Consider the following 19868-nt stretch of genomic DNA (forward strand, 5'->3'; position numbering starts at 1 on the left):
AGGGACAGTGTTCCAAAAGCTAGTGGCGTTTACTATCAAATAAACCTGTTGGACTTTAACCTGGTGTTGTGAGACTTCTTACTGTGTTTACCCCAATCCAACGCCGGCATCTCCACATCATGAGATACATATTCCCAGATCTCTGAAGGTGGCAGAGCAAGTAAACGGGATAGTTACGAAGATATATGGGACGCTTGCTTTTATCTGTCGTGGTATAGAGTATAAGAACAAGGGGTAATGTTGGAGCCGTGTAGAGTGTTGGTTAGGCCACAGCTGGAGGACTGTGTGCAGTTTTGGTCACCTCACTACAGGAAGGATGTGATCGCACTAGAGGGGGTGCAGAGGAGATTCACCAGGATGCTGCCTGGGATGGAGCGTTTGAGCTATAAGGAGAGATTGGATAAGCTGGGATTGTTTTCTCTGGAGCAGAGAAGGGGGGATATGATTGAGGTGGGTCAGATTATGAGGGGTATGGACAATAGGGAGCAGCTGTTCCCCTTGGTTGAGGGGTCAGTCATGAGGGGGCTTCGCTTTGGGGTGAGGGGCAGAAGATTCAGAGGGAATTTGAGAAAACGGATGAGGTTCTCCGGATTCCCAGCCGCGTGTTTCCCGCCAGCAGGAGGTGTCACTAGCGGTGGGATTCTCCAGTCCCGCCGCGGTCAATGGGAAATCCCATTGATGTCACCCCTTGTGTCGGCAGGAAACCCTCAGGCGGTGGGGGGGTGGAGGGATGTGGGGGGAGTTGGGGGGTGGGGGGGGGGGCGGTGCGCTGCCAGCGAACTGCAGAATCCCACCAGCGTGAACGGTCAGAGAATTCCGGCAAACATCTTCTCAGCCACAGGCTGACGGGGATCTGGAGCGCATGGCCTGGGGAGGTAGTGGAGGCTGGAAAACCTTACAGCCTTTCAAAAAATATTTGGCTGATATTCACTTGGAATATCACAACATTCAAGGATAGGAAAAAGTGCAGGAAAATGGGATTAGTGCATCTTTAGTGTAAGTTCGATGGGCCGAAGGACCTTTTCTCTGTGCAGTCTGACTCTCTGGTTCTGGAGTTCAAAAACTTCCAGCTGACTGAGTCTCTTCCCTCGGAGCCCCAGCACATTTATCCATCCTTGACAAATATAAATATTATACCTGTATCGGCACAGTGGTTAGCACTGATGCCTCACAGCGCCAGGGGCCCGGGTTCGATTCCTGGCTTGGGTCACTGGCTGCACGTCCTCCCCATGTCTGCGTGGGTTTCCTCTGGGTGCTCCAGTTTCCTCCCACAGTCCGAAAGATGCGCGGGTTAGGGTGGATTGGCCATGCTAAATTGCCCCTGAATGTTTGGAGGTTAGCAGGGTGAATGCGTGGGATTATGGGGATAGGATGGGATTGTAGTCAGTGCAGACTGATGGGCCGAATGGCCTCCTTCAACCCTGTAGGGATTCTATGAGCCTGCGCTGCGCTCAGAGAATAGGGGGAGTCTGTCCCTTTAACTTCTGTGCGCTCATAGATGTTGGGCCTATTCCAAGTGTTCTGAACATACAGCAGCGATGGTAAGACAGATGTTCGAGTGTACTATAGCAATCTGGCACGCTCCGCAAAAATCAATTCCAGTCTTTCCTCGCTGTCACTGAAGTGATCCATCTTCCTGGTCGTGTGATGCGTCATTGCAGTCTCCTCCAGATACCATTTCACCAGCACTGCTCTGGGCTGCTCCAGAAATACAAAATGGCCTTTTTTAAAATCTCCGCACTGCTTCAGTGCTGAAACCAGGAAGCGCGCTCTGAATTTAAACCCCAATCGAACACCAGGGGAGGGAGTCCAGAGCTAAGGGTCATAGTTTGAGGATAAGGGGTAAATAAGGCAGCACAGTGGCACACTGAGACAGTGGGCAGTGCGATGGCATAGTGGGCAGTGCGGTGGGACAGTGAGAGGCACACTGAGACAGTGGGCAGTGCGATGGCATAGTGGGCAGTGCGGTGGGACAGTGAGAGGCACACTGAGACAGTGGGCAGTGCGATGGCACAGTGGGCAGTGCGGTGGGACAGTGAGAGGCACACTGAGACAGTGGGTAGTGCGGTGGCACAGTCAGCAGTGCGGTGTGACAGTGGGAGGCACAGTGTCACAGTGGACAGTATAGTGGGACAGTGGGGGGTTCAGTGGGACATAGGGAGGCACATTGAGGCAGTGGGAGGGACAGTGGGCAGTGCGGTGGGACAGTGGGAAGCGCAGTGGGACAGTGGGAAGTGCAGTGGGACAGTGGGAAGTGTGGTGGGACAGTGGGAAGTGCGGTGGGACAGTGGGAAATGCGGTGGGACAGTGGGAAATGTGGTGGGACAGTGGGAACCACGGTGGTGCAGTGGGCGGCACTGCTGCCTCACAGCGCCAGGGACCTGGGATCGATCCCCGGTTTGAATCACTGTCTGTGTGGAGTCTATACGTTCTCCCCATGTCTGCGTGGGTTTCCTCCGGGTGCTCCTGTTTTCTCCCACAGTCCAAAGATGTGCAGGTTAGGTGGATTGGCCATGCTAAATTGACCCTTAGTGTCAGGGAGATTAACAGGGTAAATATGTAGGGTTATGGGAATAGGACCTGGGTGGGATTGTGGTGGATGTAGACTTGATGGGCTGAATGGCCTCCTTCTGCACTGTCAGGATTCTAAGATTCCATGATTGCCCCACAAGAGGAACCATCTTCCCCAAGTCTACTTTATCAATCCCCCTTATCATCCTGTACACCTCGATGAGATCCTGATTTGATTTGATTTGATTTATTATTGTCACAGGCACTTTATATAGTGAAAAGCATTGTTTCTTGCGCGCTATACAGACAAAGCATACCATTCATAGAGAAGGAGACAAGAGTGTGCAGAATGTAGTGTTACAGTCAAAGCTAGGGGGTAGAAAAAGGTCAACCTAATACAAGGTAGATCCATTCAAAAGTCTGACAGCAGCAGGGAAGAAGCTGACCTTGAGTCAGTTGGTACGTGACCTCAGTCTTTTTATCTTTGTCCTGTTGGGAGAAGGTGGAAGAGAGAATGTCGGGGTGCGTGGGGTCCTTGATTATGCTGGGCTGCTTTGCCGAGGCGACGGGAAGTGTAGACAGAGTCAATAGATGGGAGGCTGGTTTGCATGATGGATTGGGCTACATTCATGACCTTTCATAGTTTCTTGCGGTCTTGGGCAGAGCAGGAGCCCATACCAAGCTGTGATACAACCAGAAAGAATGCTTTCTACGATGCATCTGTAAAAGGTGGTGAGAGTCGTAGCGGACATGCCAAATTTCCTTAGTCTTTTGAGAAAGTAGAGGCGTTGGTGCACTTTCTTAACTATAGTGTCGACATGGAGGGACCAGGACAGATTGTTGGTGAATCTGGAGACGTTAAACCTTGAAGCCCTCGACCCTTTCTACTTCATCCCTGTTGATGTAGACAGGGGCATGTTTCCCTTTATGCATCCTGAAGTCGATGACTATCTCCTTCGTTTTGTTGACATTGAAGGAGAGATTTTTGTCTCTGCACCAGTTCACCAGATTCTCTATCTCATTCCTATACTCTATGTCTCGTCATTGTTCAAGACCCGACCCACTACGGTGACTACGGCAAACTGCAAAACCAAGTTGGAGGGGAATTTGGCCACACAGTCATAGATGTATAAGTATAGTGAGGGGGCTGAGAACACAGCCTTGTGGGGCACCGGTGTTGAGGATGATCGTGGAGGTGTTGTTGAACCAATGGGATTTTCCAACAATCAACAATGGTTTCATGGTCATTGGTGTTAAGAGTGCAACCTTCCATTTTAGACCTAATTTGAATGTTAATTATTTAGTAGCACTCACCGGGAATAGATAAAGGGGTTACAAGTGGCACTGGGTGTTGGAAGTGTTTAGGTGGAGTTGTTAAAAAAAAAATAAAGTGAGTTTGTGAAGAAGGTGGACTTGTGTCATCTTTTATTACTGGACTGCAACTGAGAGACTAAACATCAGTAGATTCTTAATTCCAGATCTTATTTATTGAATTCAAATTCCACTATTTGCCAGGACAGGATTCGAACCTGGATCCCCGGAAAGTTAGCTGAGTTTCTGGGTTAATAGTCTAGCGATAATACCACTTGGTCATCACCTCCCCTAAACATCTCCTTATGAGACCAAACAGAACAACAGTACAGCACAGAAACAGGCCCTTCGGCCCACCAAGCCTGTGCCAACACATGATGCCTTTCCAAACTAAAGACCTCTTGCCTCTACGCGGTTCATAAGCCACTATTCTCTGCTTATTCATGTATCTGGCAAGCTGCCTCTTAAACGTGGGTATTGTATCTGCTTCTACCACCACCTCTGGCAGCGTGTTCCAGTCACTCACCACACTCTGTGTAAAGAACTTGCCTCTCACATCTCCTTTTCAACTTTGATACCTTATAGGTTCTATCCAAATGAAAGTTGTTGTTGTTTATTGCGGGAGAAAGGGGGGTGGAGTCTGCTGCGGGAGGGTGCCTCCTCCTGTTAGGCTGAATGCGGTTCTGTATTCCCTTGACATGCACGGCTCTCATCAAATGTTAGCTCAGGAGGGGTTGTGTGCACAGACGTGACTGTTCCTTAAGTCCAGGAGTAATCCCAGTGGCCAGTTCAGCATCGAGCAGCAATCTCTTTAAGATGTGACCTTGAGCCGTGAGGCCCAGTCTGTGCTGTGAAGCGGACGTGGACAATTCAGAGCTGATGATTACTCCCAGCAATCATGTCTCAATTGGGATCACTGAAACAGATTGCCAGGGTGCGAGTACATTGCTGTTTGTGGGATCCTGCTGTGCTTTGATTGACTGCTGTCTTCCTGATGTCACAACAATGGCTTCGCTTCAGAAGTACTTGGTTGGCTGCAAAGCACTTTGTGTTGTCCTGGGGGTGGCACAGTGGGCGGCACTGCTGCCTCACAGCGCCAAGAGCCTAGGTTCGATTCCCAGTGTGCGTCCCTGTCTGTGTGGAGTCTGCACATTCTCCCCATGTCTGCATGGGTTTCCTCCAGGTGCTCCGGTTTCCTCCCACAGTCAAAAGATGTGCAGGTTAGGTTCTTTGACTGTGGTAAATTGCCCCTACTTTCCAAAGATGTGCTGATTAGGGGGAAATGACCATGGTAAATTTTTCATAGAATCCCTACCGTACAGAAAAATGCCATTCAGCCCATCGAGTCTGTACCCACAACAATCCCACCCAGGTTCTATCCCCATCACCTCAAATATTTACCCTGCTTAATCCCCTCAAAACTAGGATAATTTAGCACGGCCAATCCACATAACCTGCACATCTTGGGACTGTAGGAGGAAACCGGAGGAAACCCACACAGGCATGAGAAGAATGTGCAGGGTCCACACAGGCAAATTGTCCCTGGGTGTCCAAAGATGTGTAGGTTAGGGGGGTTGGCGGGGTAAATACGTAGGGTTGCGGGGATAGGGGTTGGGTGGGATGCAGTGTCAGAGAGTCTGCGCAGACCAGATGGGCCAAATGAACAAAGAACAACACAGCACAGGAAACAGGCCCTTCAGCCCTCCAAGCCCGCACCGTTCATGCTTCCAATAGACTATTCGTTTGTATCCCTCTATTCCCAGTCTGTTCATGTGGCTATCCAGATAAGCCTTAAACGATCCCAGTGTGTCTGCCTCCACCAACTTGCTTGGCAGCGCATTCCAGGCACCCACCCACCCTCTGTGTAAAATATGTCCCTCTGACATCTGTGTTAAACCCCCTCACCTTGAACCTGTGACCCCTTGTGTTCGTCACCTCCGACCTGGGAAAAAGTTTCCCACCGTTCACCCTCCTTCTGCACTGTAAGATTTCTCCACAGTGAATGGTGCTATATAAATGCAAACCTTTCCCTCACTGAGTTCGCCACTAATTTGGTGCCATTTTGGATGAAGGGTCATTGGTCTCTGGGCGGGATGTTCCAACCCTTCCTGCCGGTGGCATCTTACGATCTTACAGTCCCGTTGTAGACCAAGCCCCTCCCCCCCAACCGCCTTCTCCACCCCCTGCCCCAGCTGGGCCAGTTTCCCCTGGCGAGGGCTTGGGCAAGGCATGGGCCCAGAAAATCCTGCTGTAGGTGTCTCACTCAACAGCCTGACCACCACACCCCCTTCCCCTCCCCATCTCCACCCGCCATCCTGCTGTGCCTTTCCTGTATTATCTGCGTTTATTCCGGGCTGTGTAATTGTTAAAGAGGTAGAGATTGGCGTGTGTGTGTGTGTGTGTGTGTTGTGTGTGCGTGTGTGTGTGTGTATGTGTGTGTGTGTGCGTCTGTGTGTATGTGTGTGTGTATAAGTGTCTGTGTGTATATGTGTGTGTGTGTGCGTCTGTGTGTGTGTGAATGTGTGTCAGTGTGAGGGTGTGTGTGAGTGTGTGTGTGTATGTGTGTGAGTGTGTGTGCGTGAATGTGTGTGAGTGTGAGGGTGTGTGTGTGTATGCGTGTGTGTGTGTGTGCGTGAATGTGTGTGAGTGTGAGGGTGTGTGTGTGTTTGTGTGTGTGTCTGTGTGTATGTGTGTGTGTATGTGTGTGTATGTGTGTATGTGTGTGAGTGTGTGTGTGTGTGTGAATGTGTGTGAGTGTGAGGGTGTGTGTGTGTATGTGTCTGTGTGTATGTGTGTGTGTGTATGTGTGAGCATGTGTGTGTGTGTGTGTGTGTGAATGTGTGTGAGTGTGAGGGTGTGTGTGTGTATGTGTGTGTGTATGTGTGTGTATGTGTGTATGTGTGTGAGTGTGTGTGTGTGTGTGAATGTGTGTGAGTGTGAGGGTGTGTGTGTGTATGTGTGTGTGTATGTGTCTGAGTGTGTATGGGTGTGTGAGGGTGTGTGTGTGTGTGAATGTGTGTGTGTGTGTATGTGTGTGTGTGAGGGTGTGTGTGCGTCTGTGTGTATGTGTGTATGTATGTGTGTGTGTGTGTATGTTTGTGAGTGTGTGTGTATGTTTGTGAGTGTGTGTGTGTGTGTGTGTATGTTTGTGAGTGTGTGTGTCTGTGAGTGTGTGTGTGTGTGTGTGTATGTTTGTGAGTGTGTGTGTGTGTGTGTGTGTCTGTTTGTGAGTGTGTTGGGGGGCAGTTGTAGGGGGGAAGTCGAGATGTGCGTAGCCACGCTGCAGTACATTGCAGGGGAGGCTCTGTGAAACTAAAGTGACTTATTTACCAGTGGCAAATTAGTCGCCGTGTTTTTTGTGTGTGTGTCAGCAGTTCCCCATCAAGAATTTATCACCTCCCCGTTCTTTCCGATTGGTGTTACTGAGGTGCCATCAGCAACTTCACAACTTTGCCCTTTTAAGTGTGATGTGGTAATGGTCCATTAACACGACGCAATTCACCCTGAGAGGCAAGGTGACAACTTCAGACCCTCCCTGTCTCTCTCTCTCGAGTATGAATTGTGGCATCGGAGCGACTTTACAGAGCCGATCAAGGCCACTTGGCCCAATGAATCTGCACCACGTTCCCTGAGAGGTGGCACAGTGGTTAACACTGCAGCCTCACAGCGCCAGGGACACGAGTTCGATTCCCAGCTCGGGTCACTGTCTGTGTGGAGTTTGCACATTCTCCCTGTGTCTGCATGGGTTTCCTTCGGGTGCTCCAGTTTCCTCCCACAGTCTGAATAACGTGGGGGTTAGGGTGCATTGGCCGTGCTAAATTCTCCCTCGGTAAGAAGCCTCACAACACCAGGTTAAAGTCCAACAGGTTTATTTGGTATCATGAGTTTCGGAACGCTGCCCCTTCGTCAGGTGAGCTCCCTCAGTGTACCCAAACAGGCGCCGGAGTGTGGTGACATGGGGATTTTCATTGCAGTGTTAATGTAAGCCTACTTGTGACACTAATAAATAAACTTTAAACTTTAAAACCTAATCACTAACTTTATCACCGAACCTTGCACACTCTGGGTGGAACTTTACAGCCTCGCTCGGGCACGATCAGTAATTCCTGCCTGATGTCAATGGAAATTTCCATTGTCGGACCCGATTCCGTGGGGGCAAGGTGATGGTAGAGTCCAGCCTCTTTCTTTTCACTTAGCAATCCACATCCCTATCGACTAGCTCTACCGAACCTGCTCCCACCACTCTCTAAATAAGTTTCTTTCCCCACTCCGACTGCCCTTCTGGATGAAACCAGCGCCTCTACTTTCTCAGGAGACTAAGGAAATTTGACATGTCAGCTACGACTCTCACCAACTTTTACAGATGCACCATAGAAAGCATTCTTTCTGGTTGTATCACAGCCGGGTATGGGCTCCTGCTCTGACCAAGACCGCAAGGAACCACAAAAGGTCGTGAATGAAGCCCAATCCATCACGCATACCAGCCTCCCATCCATTGACTCTGTCTACATTTCTTGGAAAACCAGCCAGCATAATCAAGGACCCCACACACCCCGGACGTTCTCTCTTCCACCTTCTTCCGTCGGGAAAAAGATACAAAAGTCTGAAGTCACATACCAACCAACTCAAGAACAGCTTCTTCCCTGCTGCCATCAGACTTTTGAATAGACTTATCTCGCATTAAGTTGATCTCTCTCTATACCCTAGCTATGACTGTAACACTACATTCTGCACTCTCTCCTTTCCTTCTCTACGAATGGTATGCTTTGTCTGTGTAGCACGCAAGAAACAATACTTTTCACCATATCCCAATACCTGACAATAAAAAATCAAATCAGAACATTTTTCCTCGCACTGTTTCTATTCCTTTTACCCGTAATTTTGAACCTGTGCCCACTCTGGTTCTTGATGCTGTCTTGAGTGGGAATAGTTTCTCAATGTTTGTTAAATAATCCACACCCCTCTGGATCTTAAATATCTCGATCAGGTCTCCTTTCAGCCTTCTTTTCTCCAAAGAAAACAGAACAAATGTCTCCAATCGATCCTCGTAATTACCCCCTGGAATCATGCTTGTGAATCTCTGTATCCAATGCCTTCACACCCTCCCTCAAGTATGGTGCCCAGAACTGGCTGCAGTCTCCAGGTGTGACCTAGCTAGTGTCTACACAGTAAGAAGTCTCACAACACCAGGTTAAAGTCCAACAGATTTATTTGGTAGCATAATCTTTTGGAGCATTGCCCTTTCATTAGGCGTCAAGTGTATGATGCAAATTCAAGATGGCCGCCTTACTCTTAGAGGCATGGACTCATGGAAACATGCCCTTTGGCCCAACAGGTCCCAGCTAGTCCCAATTGCCTGCGTTTGGCCCATATCCCTCCAATCCTTCCACGTACTTATCCAAATGCTTTCTAAAAGTTGCCATTGTATCCAGCTCTACCGCCTCCTCTGGCACCTCACTCTATACACACACCTCCCTCTGCGTGAAGAAGTTGTCCCTCAGATCCCTTTTAAATCTTTCCCCTGTCACCTTAAACCTATGCCCACTAGTTTTCAATTCCCCTACCCTGTGTGCGTTCATCCTATCAATGTCCCTCAGGATTTTATATACCTCAATAAGATCACCCCCCCATTTGCCTACCTTCCAAGGTCCCAGTCTGGCCAACTTCTCCCTATAACTCGGCCCCGCTTGTCCAGGGAACATCCTCGTAAACGTGTACTCAACACCCTGTTAATAAAACCTAAGATACCATATACTTTATTAACTGCTCTCTCAACCTGCCCTGCCGTGTTCAATGGTTTATCTACATTTACACTGAGGTCCCTCTGTTACCGCATCTCCTCGAGAGTTTCTCCCTTCATTTTGTGCCCGTTCCTCCACATTCTTCCTGTCAAACTGGGTCATCTCACTTTCCTCCGCCTTGAACATCCATCTGCCGCTTGTCTGATTATCTCCACCAACATGTCTACGTCCTTTTGAAATTTGAGGCTATCCTATTCACAATTGGTTCTTATTCCTTCCACCAAATGGGGCCAATTGCTTCCTATCGACCCATAGAATCCCTACAGTGCAGAAGAGATCATTCGGCCCATTGAGTCTACACCAGCTCTCTGACAGAGCACCTTACCCACAATCTCTCCCCCACCCTATCCCCATAACCCACACATTTAACTTGGCCAATCCACCTAATCTGCACATCTTTGGACACTAAAGGGCAATTTAGCATGGCCAATCCATCTAACCCACACATCTTTAGACACCAAGGAGCAATTTAGCATGGCCAATCCACCTAATCCGCACATCTTTGGACACTAAGGGGCAATTGAGCATGGCCAATCCACCTAATAGCCCCAATCTACTCAGAATCTCCTCATAAACTGCCCCCCTCAACTCCGGAATCAATGGAGTTGATTCAATTCTGGCTGATGTTCTGAGTGCCACACTGAGGGAGTGCTTCAGTGCCAGAGGTGCAGTCATTTTGGAAGAGACATAAACCAAGGGCACAGCCTGCCTTCATAGGTCAGAGGGCACAGATGTAAAGAAGAGATGGAGGTTTATATTTTTCTGTAACACTGTATTCTTAGTGGGGCTCAATTCTGAATGAGAGCAGTAAATTTTTGATTTGATTTGATTTGATTTATTATTGTCACATGTATTGCGATACAGTGAAAAGTATTGGTTCTTGCGCGCTATACAGACAGAACATACTGCTTATAGAGTACATAGGGCAGAAGGAAAGAAGAGAGTACAGAATGTAGTGTTACCATCACAGCTAGGGTGTAGAGAAAGATCAACTTAATGCAAGGCAGGTCCATTCAAAAGTGTGATGGCAGCGGGGAAGAAGTTATTCTTGAGTCGGTCGGTACATGTCCTCAGGCTTTGTATATTTTTCCTGATGGAAGAAGGTGGAAGAGAGAATGTCCGGGATACATGGGGTCCTTGATTATGCTAACTGCTTTGCCGAGGCAGTGGGAAATGTAGACGGTCAAAGGATAAGAGGTTGGTTTGCATGATGGACTGGGTTTCGTTCACAACCCTTTGTAGTTTCTTGTGGTCTTGGTCAGAGCAGAAGCCATATGAGAAATGTAGACAGAGTCAATGGATGGGAAACTGGTTTGCGTGATGGATTGGGCTACATTCATGACCCTTTGTAGTTTCTTGCGGTCTTGGACAGAGCAGGAGCCATACGGGAAGTGTAGACAGAGTCAACGGATGGGAGGCTGGTTTGCGGGATGGATTGGGCTACATTCATGACCCTTTGTAGTTTCTTGCGATCTTGGACAAAGCAGGAGCCCATACCAAGTTGCGATACAACCAGAAAGGATGCTTTCTATGGTGCATCTGTAAAAATCGCTTTTGGGTAAATTCAGATCATTGGGATATGGAGATATAAAATGGGTGGGCGGGGTGCGGAGAGTGCGTCAATTAAAGATACTTTGCATCATTTAACAGGGGAGAATATTCCAGAAAATTGACATCAACTGAAGGAAGGATGGAAGAAAAAAAAACTCCACACAGCAGGAATCCTTCATCAACTGTTTTCTGATTAATGGAAGGCAAACTCCCACACAATACAACAACTCACAGCAGATTAATATTCATTTTTCTCGCAGCAGTTTATCTTAATCTGCAAAGAAAAAAAATAAAATGCTGGTAGCTGGGAGCGGAGCGCTGTAAAGTGGCAGCAGAAAGTTCAACGTGTTAATTAAGATGGGAAAACATATTGATTAGTGGCAACCCAGTGATGACAAGTCTGAACAAGCAAGCGCACAGCCTATTTTCTGTTTGGTAGCTGAGATTTAGTCAGCGCGATATCTCGCAGCGTTCGGAGCTGGAGGCACTCGGGAATGTCATTCGCTTCCACCTACACAGAACAGCGAGATGCATATTTCCCCACCACCCCCCCCACAGCCACCCCTTTCCTTCCAACGCCCAGATAGAGAGCAGACTGCAGCTCCTTCTCTCGGCTTCACATTCTCCCAACCCTGCTCACTCCCCGCCTTACCTCTGGAACCCCCTGCTATGGGTTAGCACTGCTGCCTTGCAGCGCCAGAGAACCCGGGTTCAATTCCCGGCTTGGGTCACTGTCAGTGCGAGTCTGCACATTCTCCCCATGTCTGCGTGGGTTCCCCCCCCCCCACCCCCCCCGGGTCCTCCGGTTTCCTCCCACAGTCTAAAAGACATGCTAGTTAGGTGAATTGGCCGTGCTGAATTCTCCGTCAGTGTACCCGAACAGGCGCCAGAGTGCGGCAACTAGGGGATTTTCACAGTAATTTCATTGCAATGTTAATGTAAGCCTACTTGTGACACTAATAAATAAACTTTAAAATTTGCCATGGCCATTCAGGGGGATGTACTTTACAAAGAGGGTGGTGGGGGCCCTGGAATGCGCTGCCAAGCAGGGTGGTTGAGGCAGACACGCTGGGATCGTTTATCTAGATAGCCACATGAACAGACTGGGAATAGAGGGATACAAACGAATGGTCTAGTTGGGCTCATGAGCGGCGCAGGCTTGGAGGGCCGAAGGGCCTGCTGTTCCTGTGCTGTACTGTTCCTTGTTCTTTGTTTGTATTCCACCTAATTTGCACAGTTTTGGGCACTAAGGGACAATTTAGCATGGCCAATCCACCTAACCTAGGCATCTTTGGCCAACCCCCTTGGAATATTGTGTGCAGCTTTGGTCTCCATTTCTGAGGAAGGATGATCTTGCTCTCAAGGGAGCACAGCGAAGATTTACTGATTCCGGGGACGGCGGGACTGATGTATGAGGAGAGATTGACTAGGTTAGGATTGGTTTTGCTGGAATTCAGACGAATGAGTGGAGAAATCTTATATAAAATTCTAACAGGACTAGACAGGATAGATGCAGGGAAGAAGGTTCTGATGGCGGGGGAGTCCAGAACCGGGGTCACAGTCTGAGGATTCAGGGTAAACCATTTGGGACGGAGGTGAGGAGACATTTCTTCATCCAAGAGTGGTGAGCCTGTGGAATTCATTACCACAGGAAGTTGTTGATGTCAAAACATTGAACGTATTCAAGAGGCGGCTGGATATAGCATTTGGGGATCAAAGGTTATAGGGAGAAAGCAGGATTAGGCTATTGAGTTGGACAATCAGCCATGATTGTGATGAATGGCGGACCAGGCTCGAAGGGCTGAATGGCCCCCTCCTGCTCCTATCCTCTATGTTTCTAACCTGCACATGTTTTAGGCTTTTAACAGGGTTATGGCAATGGGCAGGATATTTTGGCCATTCCCAATGGTGGGGTCTTCCAGTCCCGCTGAAGGCAGCCCCCTCCCCACAATCTCCCATTGCTGCAGTGTATCCTCTGCTCGCTCCCCGCCTTACCTCTGGAACCCCCTGCTATGGGTTAGCACTGCTGCCTCACAGCCCCAGGGACCCGGGTTCGATTCCTGGCTTGGGTCCCTGTCTGCGCGGAGTCTGCACGTTCTCCCCCGTGTCTGCGTGGGTTTCCTCCGGGTGCTCCGGTTTCCTCCCACAGTCTGGAAGACGTGCTGGTTAGGGTGCATTGGCCACGCCGAATTCTCTCTTAGTGTATCCAAATGGGCGCCAGAATGTGGTGACTAGGGGATTTTCACAGTAACTTCATTGCAGTGTTAATGTAAGTGAATGGCCATTGGCTTCAATGGGACTGGTGACCCCAGGCGGGCCAGCTCCCTTGTGGGGAGAGGGAGAGACATTAAAAAAAAACCCATCAATGTCTCTAAATACTGTGTTCAAATTGAGTCAAAACAGAGGTTGGATAACGACACAGAAAGAGCGATGGCAGTGCTGCATTCCCCTCAGCGTAACCTGAATGGTGTTGACGGTGTGGATTCCACACTTGGAGCCTGTGTTGAGACCAGAAGTAATTGGTTTATCTTAAACGGATTAACCGTCTCCCACCCTGCGCACGAGGACAGAGCCTCAAATCAACCTCACAAAAGGTCGGGGGAACAAAGGCACGACGTGTGAGGGTGGAGGAGGAAACTGGAAATGGAGACAAGGGCTCAAAACAGAACCGGGGGGAGGGGAGAAAAGCAGCAGGAGATAACAACGCCACAAAGTAAAGCGGGATAATGAGGGAGCTGGCAGAAATCTTGTAAAACAGGTGTGAAGGGGATTAGAGGATTAGCTCTGTGGTCAGAGCTTGTGTGCGAGTACATTCACACAATCCGCAACAGAAGCTGGGGCCTTGAATGGGTTGGGGCGTGTGCCGATTAGAGAGGGTCACGGTTGAACGAGGGGCAGCAGACGACGCGGTGAACCTCAGGAAGGGATGCATAGCCCATGTCTCGCTCCCAAATTTACACCACGCAGAGATGCACACAGTTCCACCCAAAGAGAACGTTGCACCAGCACAGTGGCACAGTGGTTAGCACTGCTGCCTCACAGTGTCAGGGACCCAGGTTCAATTCCCAGCTGTCTGTGTGGAGTCTGCACATTCTCCCCGTGTCTACTTGGGTTTCGTCCAGGTGCTCCGGTTTCCTCCCACAGTCCAAAAATGTGTGGGTTAGGTGGATTGGCCGTGCTAAATTGCCCCTCAGTGTCAGGGGGACTAGCTAGGATAAATGCATGGGGTTATGGGGATAGGGCCTGGATGGGATTGTGGTCAGTGCAGACTCAATGGGCCAAATTGCCTCCTCCTCCACTGTAGTATTCTATGAGTCGGTTGGTCCGTGACCTCCAGTCTTTTTCCCAATGGAAGAAAGTGGAAGAGAGAATGTCCAGGGTGTATGGGGTCCTTGGTTATGCTGGCTGCTTTGCTGAGGCAGCGGGAAGTGTAGACGGAGTCAATGGATGGGAGGCTGATTTGAGTGATGGACCTGGTGATAGTGAGGACAGGTTGGTGGTGCATTCAAATCACCAGGCTGCGGATCCATCTCCAGGGCCTGCCCTGAAGCACAAGACATGAAGGGAAGACATGTCAATGCTCATCCAATCCACCAGATGGCGCCACCTTGTGTTAAGAACATCTTGGGGGGGGGATTTTCCAGCCTAGATTGTCCCAAAATCGGGAGATTCTATCCAAGGTCAATGGACCTTTGCATGTCCATCCCACTACAATTTCAGTGGTGAGTGGCATGGTAAAATTCAGACCCTCTTCGGTGATACACCTCCTTGGATGGGTTGGGTAGAGTGGTGGGGTGGGTGGGAGTTACATAGAATCCCTACAGTGCAGAAGGAGGCCATTCGTCCCATTGAATCAGCACCGACCACAATCCCACCCAGGCCCTATCCCCATAACCCCATGCAGTTACCCTAGCTAGTCCCCCTGACACTAAGGGGAAATTTTAGAATGGTCAATCGACCTAACCGGCATATCTTTGGACTGTGGGAGGAAACCAGAGCACCCAGAGGAAACCTACGCAGGCATGGGGAGAATGTGCAAACTCCGCACAGTGACCCAAGCCAAGAATCGAACCTGGGTCCCTAGTGATGTAGAATCATAGAATCCCTACAATGCAGAAAGAGGCCATTGGGCCCATCAAGTCTGCGCCGACCACAATCCCACCCAGGCCTTTCCCTCATATCCCTACATTTTTACCTACTGATCCCTCTAACTACACATCTCAGGACACTAAGGGGCAATTTCTTAGCATGGCCAGTGAACCTAAACCACACATCTTTGGACTTTGGGAGGAAACCGGAGCACCCAGAGGAAAACCCACGCAGACACGGGGAGAATGTGCAAACTGCACACAGACAGTGACCCGAGCCAGGAATCGAACCTGGGTTTCTGGTAGTCTGAGGTAGCAGTGCTAACCACGTGTCACCGTGCTGCCCGGTTGCGGGTGAAAACTGACAGGAAATCTCTGGAAAATAGCCCTGGAAATTCATCCTAACCGGAACCCCGAGTGACTTCCGATACCCACGGTGCGTTGCAGAGTGAACTTTGACCCACGAGGTCGGCAGGACCACAATGCACCCTCAGAAACGGGTGGCGAAAATGGGGTCTTAGCCAATCACATATCAATCGTTCCGGACACCAAGATTCTCTCCACCATCCAAGCTTCCTCAGGTTTTATCGGAGGCAGCAGTTATCCCTATTTTTTTACAATTCGCTTTCAATTTGCTTAATATCTTACATCAGAGGAATACAAAGCGGAATTTATCATCGTGGCAAGTGTAATCTTGCAAAGTGAGATTACTGGCTGGATTAAACGTTTTTTTTCTCTATTTTTTGCATTTTGATTATCTGGCCAGTGGGCATAAATCTCTCCTGCAGTCCTCCATCGCGAGGATGTTGTGTGAATCTCAATGCGGGGGCCATACGCTATCCATTAAAGGTTTATAATGCAGGCTGGAGCAGGTCCTGCTGTGACTGACATAAGGAAACTGGAGTCGAATAAAGCAATCTATCACCCCATGCTGTTCGCATCCACTGCCAACGTTAAGACCCACTGAACGTGGCAGTGACGCCATGGTTTTGTCTTGGGCTCTTGCACTCTCGGGAACTGTGGCAAGTCCTTCCACTCTTTCTCCCCCCCTTGCACTGCCAGTGGGCTGGTCGTGAGTTCTACGGTCTTGATGATGGAGTTGCCAAAACATTTTGGTGACTTTTTATAGTCAGATAAAAAGCATTCGCACCTCCAACGCTCAACGCATTCTTAACATGCGTATTATTCCTCACGGACGTCCGCTCCAGTTCCCAACGCTAAATTCAAATTGGGTGTCTGTGGAAGTGGCCAAGATCTAGTTTAGTCTATTTATTGGTGTCACAAGTAGGCTTACATTAACACTGCAATGAAGTTACTGTGAAAATCCCCCCTAGCCGCCACACTCCGGCGCCTGTTCGGGTACCCTGAGGGATCATCTGGCACCGAACCAGTCTTTTAGACTGTGGGAGGAAACCACAGCACCTGGAGGAAACCCACGCAGACACGGGGAGAACGTGCAAACTCCACACAGACAGTGACTCAAACCAGGAATAGAACCCCACTCCCTGGCGCTGTGAGGCAGCAGTGCTAACCACTGTGCCACCGTGCCGCCCTACTGTTAAGTAAGCCTGAGATTAAACATAGCCCAGTCCACAGATCAGCCATGATCTTATTGAATGGCGGGGCAGGCTCGAAGGGCAAGATGGCCTACTCCTGCTCCTATTTCTTATGTTCTTATGTTCTCCCAGTCACACAAACCAGCCTCCCATCCATTGATTTTTCTACACTTCCCGCTGCCTCGGCAAAGCAGCCAGCTTAATTAAGGACCCCATGCCCCAAACACCTTCTTCTGTCTGGAAAAAGATACAAAAAAGTCTGAGGTCATGTACCAACCCTCTCAAGAACAGCTCCTTCCCTGCTTTTGAATGGATCTACCTTGCATTAAGTTGATCTTTCTCTACACCCTAGCTATGACTGTAACACTACATTCTGCACCCTCACCTTTCCTTCCCTATGAACTTTGTCTGTATAGCGCGCAAGAAACAATACTTTTTACTGTATGCCAATACATGTGACAATAATAAATCAAATTCAATCAAAAGTAGGCTTACATTAACACTGCAAAGAAGTTACTGGGAAAATCCTCTTGTCACCACATTCTGGCACCTGTTGGGGATCAATACGCCTAACCATCATGTCTTTCAGACTGTGAGAGGAAACTGGAATGCCCGAGGGAAACCCACACTGACATGGGGAGAATGTGCAAACTCTGCACAGACGGTGACCCAAGCTGGGAATCGAACCCAGATCCTTGGCGCTGTGAGGCAACAGTGCTAACCATTGTGCCACTGTGCCATCGTGTTGTTAAGTGAGCCAGAGATTAAATTTAGCTCAGTCCATCACACAAACCATCCTCCCATCCATTAACTCTGTCTACATTTTACACTGCCCCGGAAAAGCAGCCGACATAATCACGCACCCAGGGCATTCTCTCTCCCACCTTCTTCCTTTGATACAGAAGTCTGAGATGAGCTCCGGGCTGCTACAGTCTCGCTTTGTAATTAGCCCCTTCTGCGGCTGGGTGTGAATCACTCGGAGTGGCGATGGGAGAGTGCAGCAACACGACAAGACTAAACAAATCCCGCTCCTGCAATCGAATCAACATGCACCAATCTCTCTCCCTGCTTGATCATGTCAGGAGGTCTTGTGCGTGAATCAAGCTATGAAATTCGGCTATGAATGAATACAGACTTCACCAAGATGTTGAGGCAGATAACATTTGATGCATTTCATTGAATCATAGAGTTTTACAACAGAGCTAGAGGCCCTTCAGCCCATCATGTCTGTGTTGGCCTTCAAACACCTATCCTAACCCTGGGACAGTACGGTAGCACAGTGGTTAGCACTGCTGCCTCATAGCACCAGGGGCCTGGGTTCAATTCCCTGCTTGGGTCATTATCATTGGTGTTTGCCCGTTCTCCCTGTGTCTGCGTGGGCTACCTCCGGGGTGCTCCGGTTTCCTCCTGCAGTCCAAAGATGTGCAGGTTAGTTGGATTGGCCGTGCTAAATTGCTCCTTAGTGTCCAAAGGTGTGTGGATTATCAGGGTAAATACCTGGGGTTATGGGGATAGGATCAGGGTGGGATTGTTGTCGGTGCAGGCTTGATGGGCCGAATGCCCTCCTTTTGCATTGTAGGGACTCTATGATTCCATGATTCTGTGACTCGGCTAGTAAAGGTAAATATCCCATATGCCTCTTTCACCAACTTATCTACCTGTCCTGCTGCCTTCTGGAACCTATGTACATGCACCCCAAGGTGCCTCTGGCCCTCTGCACTTCCTAGCATATTCATGTTCATTGCGCATTCCCTTATCTTGTTAGCCCTTCCAAAATGCTTCACCTTTCACTTTTCAGGGTTAAATTCCATTCGCCTTATGTAAGGACAGGCCAGAAAACACATGATGGGGGTGGGGGCAGGGGGGTGGGGGTGGTGGGGATGGTGGTGTAGTGCAGAAAGGAATGGAAGGATATATCGATGGGGGGCTGAGATAAAGCAGAGTGGGAAAGAGCTCGTGTTGCGCGTAAATGGACATATTAATGGCCTGTTTCTATGGCCTGTACTTGCAATGGGATTTCAGTACCATGGACAGTTACTTTAGCTGTAGCTTAAGTAAACTAGGATAAATGCTATGATCCACACATCCAGAAGCCTTTACCTTTCAATCTTGTACCGAGTTATAGGGGAAGAGAAACACAAAAGCAGATAATGTCAACTGAGATACCAGAGCAAGTCAGAGGCTAGGAATACTGCGATGAGTAACTCACCTCCTGACTCCCCAGAGCCTATCCACCATCTACAAGGCACAAGTCAGGAGTGTGATGGAATACTCCCCCTCTCACCTAGACGGGTGCAGCTCCCACAACACTCAAGAAACTCAATACCATCCAGGACAAAGCAGCCCCGCTTGATTGGCACCCCATCCACAAACATCCACTCCCTCCACCACCGATGCTCAGTAGCAGCAGTGTGTACTATCTACACAGCATGGTAGTGCAGTAGTTAGCACTGCTATTTCACAGTGCCAAGGACCTGGGTTCGATTCCCAGCTTGGGTCACTGTCTGTGTGGAGATTGCATCACTACCAAGGCTGAGAAAAGCAGGAGAAATAAAGTGAGTTCAAACTCAAAATGTTTAGGAGAGTTTCCTCCAGGTTTCTTCCCACAGTCCAAAAGGCGTGCTAGTTTGGGTGCATTGACCTGAACAGATACAGGACTGTGGCAACTAGGAGAATTTCACAGTAACTTCATTGCATTGTTAATGTGAGCCTTACTTGTGACTAATAAATAAACTTTAAACTTTAACTTTAAAAAGATGCACTGCAGCAATTCACCAATGATCCTTAGATGTCACTTTCCAAGCCCACAACCACTTCCAGCTAGAAGGACAAGGGCAGCAGATACATGGGGAACACCACCACCTGCAAGTTCCCCCTCCAAGCCACTCACCATCCTGACTTGGAAATATATTCGGCCGTTCCTTCGCAGTCTCTGGGTCAAAATCCTGGAATTCCCTCTCTAACGTCATTGTGGGTCAACCCACAGCATGTGGACTGCAGCGATTCAAGAAGGCAGCTCACCACCACCTTCTCAAGGGGCCACTAGGGAT

This window comes from Carcharhinus amblyrhynchos, chromosome 33 (assembly GCF_965287045.1).
Source record: "Carcharhinus amblyrhynchos chromosome 33, sCarAmb.v2.hapA, whole genome shotgun sequence".
NCBI classification, from domain to species: Eukaryota; Metazoa; Chordata; class Chondrichthyes; order Carcharhiniformes; family Carcharhinidae; genus Carcharhinus; species Carcharhinus amblyrhynchos.